Source organism: Mus caroli, chromosome 10 (genome assembly GCF_900094665.2).
Source record: "Mus caroli chromosome 10, CAROLI_EIJ_v1.1, whole genome shotgun sequence".
NCBI lineage: Eukaryota > Metazoa > Chordata > Mammalia > Rodentia > Muridae > Mus > Mus caroli.
The window spans coordinates 65,027,458-65,033,563 of record NC_034579.1 but is presented as its reverse complement, the minus strand read 5'-3'; positions in this window follow the sequence as shown (position 1 = coordinate 65,033,563).

Below are 6,106 nucleotides of genomic sequence, written 5' to 3'. Positions count from 1 at the left end.
TACGCAGCTTCAGCTAATCAGGGCAGCAGGGGCATATCTCCACCAAAATGGCTTCGCCAGTAACCTGGTACACCTGCGCAGCTCTCACGATGTTTGTGGTTAATATGAGGAAGTCAGGTGCAAGTCATAAGACTTAGCTGCAGTCCCTGGCGCCTTCTTGGGACTGCTGTCACACCTGCTCCTCACAGGAAGTCATGTTAACCCCATTCATAGGTTATATGATTCTGCATATAAAAAATTTTCAAAGACCCACCTTACCCAAAGTCTGTTTGAACTAATACATGAATTTGGTACAGTATCAAGAGGCAAAAATCAACATAAAAACATTAGATTTTCTATACTAGTAATGAATCAGCTGAGAAAAGAAATCTAGAAAGCAGTTCTAGTCCTAATAGCTTTAAAAGGGGGGAACTAGAAAAACTTGACTGGGGACTGGAGAGAGCTCAGCAGTTAAGAGCACTGCTCTTCCAGGGGTCCTGAGTTCAATTCCCAGCAACCACATGGTGGCTCACAACCATCTATAATGGGATCCAATTCCTTCTTCTGGTGTGTCTGAAGACAGCGACAGTGTACTCACATTAAATAAATAAATCTTTAAAAAGAAAAAGGAAAACTTGACTGAGGAAGCAAAGGCTTCTATGATGAGATATTTAAAATGTTAACAGAAACTGAGCACACAAAATGAAAATGCTGTCCTTGTTCCTAGCAGAACACCGGTGAACATTTCCATACTACTCAAAGCAATGTATAAAGTCAACACAACCTCCATCAAGACACCATGTATATATAGTCTTTGCCTATCTAGGAAAAAAAAAGTCTAAAATCCATATAATAGCAAGGCATATCCCAAATAGCCAAGTTAATCTTCATCTGAAAGACCAAAGACGGATGCATTTCAATACCTGAGTCTATAGCCTATTATTGAGTTGTAGTGACCAGAAGATAGTAACAGACCAATGGGACAAAATAGACATGTCAGAAAAATCCCCACGTATCTATGGCCAGCTGATTCTCACCAATATCATACAGATGTTGGAGAAATAAGAGTCCCTTCAGTAAGGGGGGCTGGGAGGCTGGGAGGCTGGGAGGCTGGGAGGCTGGGAGGCTGGGAGGCTGGGAGGCTGGGAGGCTGGGAGGCTGGGAGGCTGGGAGGCTGGGTGTCTACATGCAGGAGAGTAAAACTCAAAATGGACCTAAGACCAGTATTCTGAAACTACTAGAAGAAAATATGGAAGAGACAATTCTAGGACCCCAAAGGCACAGGAAGCAAAAGCAAATATCGATGGCTGAGATCAACATCCCATGAAAAGCTTTCAAAAACAGCACAGGCAGCTATTATGGTTAGGATTTTACTGCTGTAAACAGACACTGGGACCAAGGTAATTCTTATAAGGACAACATTTAATTGGGTCTGGCTTACAGGTTCAGAGGTTCAGTCCATTATCACCAAGATGAGAGCAGGGCAGCATCCAGGCAGGCATGGTGTAGGAGGGGCTGAGAGTTCTACATCTTTATCTGAAGCCTGCTAGCAGAATACTCACTTCCAGGCAGCTAGGATGAGAGTCTTACAGCCCACACCCACAGTGACACACCTACTCTAACAGGGCCACACCTCCTAATAGTGCCACTCCCTGGCCTGAGCATATACAAACAATCACAGAAGCCATCAACAGAGATCACTCCAAAACAGGAGAAAAATGTTTTCTGACTAGTCATCTGACAAAGGGTTAATGTCGAAAATATATTAGGAACTCAAGAAACTTAGCAACAAGAAAACTAATAATCCGACTAACAATGGACAAATTATCTGAAAGACACCTGTCAAAAGAAGAAATACAAATTCACAGATATATGGGAAATAGTATCATTCACTGTCAGGCTACACAAATCAGAGTTGCAGCGAGGTAGTTTCTTTTTCCCTTCAGAGTATAGTGTAGCCAACAATAAAATTACGTTGTCAAGAATACAAAGACAAAAGAACTCTTACACACTATTAGTGGGAGGGTAAATTGTAATTATGTAGAAGCGTATGGGCTCGAAAAGAAAGACGGACTCTACCAGATGATCCACTTTCCTTCTTCTGCTTATATGAGAGGATGGCAAAGAGAATCCTACATATCATAGTAAATATGCTTCTATTGATGACTAAGTTACTCTGCAACAAATGAATAGATTATAATGATTACTAAAGGAAAGGCAGCATGGGAGGAAAGGTGTCTGGATGTGGCCAGAGCCACGCACAGTCTGTAAAAGGAAATGGCACATGAATCTGCTTACTATGTACAACGAATGTGTGTTAATGAAAATTCCCAATCTGCTTTTGTCAATCCTTTGTATGGTACCGGGTAACAGATGCCTGTTGAGTCACCATAACGGCATCTTCTGTGAAAAACTGATCATCTTTGGCTTCAGTGATGCCTGTGTAAGGCACATATCGTAATCTGTCATGTGGTTAGTTCTTAGCAGAAGGGAGCCGTGATCATAAGGGTCTATCGAGTTGGTTTTCACATACTTTGGGGACTTCCTGATGCCGACATTCCAGGCATTTGGATCTGCAACTCCAGGCCAGGATTGTTCTCTGCAAGGATGGTACTGAATTTGGCATCCACTTATCTGGTCCTTTCGGGACCGACTTGATATGGGTCTAGGCTTTTCTTCTACTTCTGTAACCAACCATTGCCATCCTTAATTGCTTTTCATTAGTATGTGATGCTACTACACTGTGTCTTAACAAAGAGAGCTAAAATGTCATGTCTGTTCCAGCTAGAATGAAAGCTTAGTGTCTTGTGGGAACTCACAGTGGACACCCAGCAAAGAAGAATCATACAGAAGGAGCCACATAGATTCAAGTCACACTGGATCTGGCTGGAGTTACTAAAGAAATTAAGTGGCTATTGATTGACTTAGGTGGAGTAAAGACCCCTCCCAGCCCACCCTTTTGAAGGCACAATGGTGCTGAGCAGAGCTCTGTGGCCACTCTAGTGGCAAGGCTAGATAGATGTAGCATACATATAATAGATTTTCTCATACTATCCTGCTGTATGAACTCTGTTTCTATAGAATGCTTTTACTCCTCTGGGAAAAATGCCTCCACCTGCCCAAGATGTTTCCTGTCTCCTCCTCTGCAATGAAGCTTAGCATGTTCAAGGATTTTAAGGAGACAACCCTATCCAGCCTGGGGGTCTCCTGAGCACGTCTGGTGGTAGCAGTAAGAAATCCTCTATATGTTTTTCATTGTTTGTCTGTCCTTGTTTTGAACTTGGAGCTACCCTAAGAAAAGTGCCACCTATGCCAGTAAAGGGCACTTTTGTGCAGGGTGACACATCGAGTCCCCTAGTGCTGTGGAATCCCAAGTTTGACCACAATTCCTTGGCTCCAGGAAACTGGTAGTTTGCAAGAGATGGGTTTACCTCAGCCATGGGAACTCCTAAGTTGGAAGTTAAAAATCAGCTTTTGGGCATTTGTGGTCCAAGCTGGACCTCTTACTCAAAGGAAGATTATCAAGGTTCTATGGGAAATCTCCTTAGGAAAGGGACAGAAAGCTAAATTCACAATATAGTCTTGTCTATGGCGATGCAAAAATGTAAACAATGTCACCGTCTACCAAACAGACTCATCATGTCCCTTCCTCCAAATAGTTGTTTGTGGTGTTCCTCCATCCCAGAATACTCTCTCTGATACTACCAGCTAACACATTCCTCTCTACATACTCTTTGATGGTTGGGGTTGAAGGATCCCATTCTCGATTTAAATTCCTGTTGCCAGGTTTAACTCTAGCATCGTGGGTCTCAACCTTCCTAACGCTGTGACTTTTAAATTACAGTTCCTCAGGTTGTGGTGACCCCCCCAACGGCAAAATTATGAGGGTTTTTTTCCTACTTCCTAACTGTAATTTTGCCACTGTTATGAATTGTAATGCAAACATCTGTGTTTTCTTAGGTGACTTCTCTGAAAGAGGGTCATTAGACCTTCAAAGGGGTCAAGACCCACTGGTTGAGAACCACGGCTCTAGCACATGGCCGATCATTTTGCCTTACACTAACTGGCTTTTTATTTCTAGGCTTCTGTTGGTACCTCTAAGATGGCTCATGATGAGGTAATGGCTATGTGTTTGCCCACCGTGAGCTGAGTCCGGGGGTGATTGATTGACATCGATGACAAAGAAGCAGGGGGAGAATGAGAAGTGACCAACCTTCCTCGTTGTCTGCAGTTGCTCTCTAATAAACGTCACTGCATATCTGGCTGTAGTGACGGGGTCCCGGAGGTGACTAAACGGAGTCAAGGGGTGGAAGGATGAGAGACGTGAAATCCAATTAATTTTTCCCCTCCAGATACAGAATGTGTTACATTTGAAATTGGGAAGAAAAAAAAAAAAAAAGACGCGTTCCTCTGCAGTTCTGTGTCACCTCGAAGCGTGACCCATCTGCTGTAATTGCACTGTGCGCATTTGCCCTGATATTTGGTCTGATGTGTGTGTCAGAGCCCAACTGATGAAAGTGATTATGAATTAGAAAAAAAAAAAAAAAAAGCCTTAACCTGAGAGGAGAGAAGGGCTCTGAGAAGAAAATGAACGCAAGTCAGAGCAATGAGGCCGCTCACTGCAGATCAGCCAGTATGATGGTTTGTATATACTTGGCCCAGGGAGTGGCACTATTAAAGACTGGCCTTGTTGGAGTGGGTGGGGCCTTGTTGGAGTGGGTGTGTCACTGTGGGCGTGGGCTTTAAGACCCTCCTAGTTGCCTGGAAGCCAGTATTCTGCTAGCAGTCTTCCAGCCTTCAGATGAAGATGTAGAACTCTCAGCTCCTCCTGCACCATGCCTGCCTGGATGTTGCCATGCTCCCACCTTGGTGATAATGGACTGAATCTCTGAACCTGTCAGCCAGCTCCAATTAAATGTTGTCCTTATAAGGGTTGCCTTGGTCATGGTGTCTGTTCACAGCAGCAAAACCCTAAGACAGCCAGAGAAAGCAGATTGGGATTTAGATCTGTTAGAGAACACTGAGAACCAGCCCCTGGCCTAGAAGTTGTGATCAGAAACTCAGAAGTCCAAACACTTTTCAGAGCTGATTTCCTCAAATAGCTATCTGCTAGTGGCCCTGGTTTTTCCCATCTATAAAACTGTGCTGAGGAACATCAGCCACCTCCAAGACAGTATGGATGGAGTGTGTGACACTCCTTGCTATAACTTCTGTCTGAAAAATCACCAAGTTTGGTTCTAGATGAGCCCTGTCTCACCCAGGACAGGGTAATTTGTATCTTTCTATTTTCATGGGCATCTGTTGCATACCAGGCTCTGATATACGTTCTGTGAATCAATAAATACAATGGACAACTGAGGCCAAGCAGTGTTAGGCATGGTTCCTGCCAGGTTGGCCTTAGGTGTTATACCCTTGTGCGAGCAGCCACCTATCTTGAAATCTTGATTACCTTAAAAAATGAGAGAACAATAGAAGGACTGTTGTGAGAGCCATTAACATAAAGGTACTGTGCTGGTTTGGATATGCTTGGCCCAGGGAGTGGCAATATTAGGAAGTGTGGCCTTGTTGGAGTGGGTGTGGCCATGTTGGAGTGGGTGTGACTTTGTTGGAGGGGTGTGGCCTTGTTGGAGGAAGTGTGTCACTGGGGGGGTGGGCTTTGAGACCTTCCTCCTAACTGCCTGGAAGATAGTTTTCTCCTCTTTGCCTTTGCAACAAGATGGAGATCTCTTAGCTCATTCTCTAGTACGGTACCTGCCTGGATGCTGCCATGTTTCCTGCTAGGATGGTGATGGACTGAACCTCTTAACCTGTAAGCTAGCCTTAATTAAATGTCGTCCCTTGGTCACAGTGCTGCCCTGGTCATGGTATCTTTTCACAGCAATGGAAACATAACTAAGACAGGAATAGAGCAACATCTGACCCATAGGAGGATGTTAGCAGAGAGACCACCTGGACAGAGCCATGAAACAACAGAGAAGCTGACAGGGACAATCATATGACAGCTTACAAACAAAACCCCTCGTCCTGAACAGACTCCTCAGGTTTGGCAGTCTAGAATGTTTATTTGGAGTGTGTGTGTGTGTGTGTGTGTGTGTGTATTGAGAACAAACCCAGAACCTCGCATGTG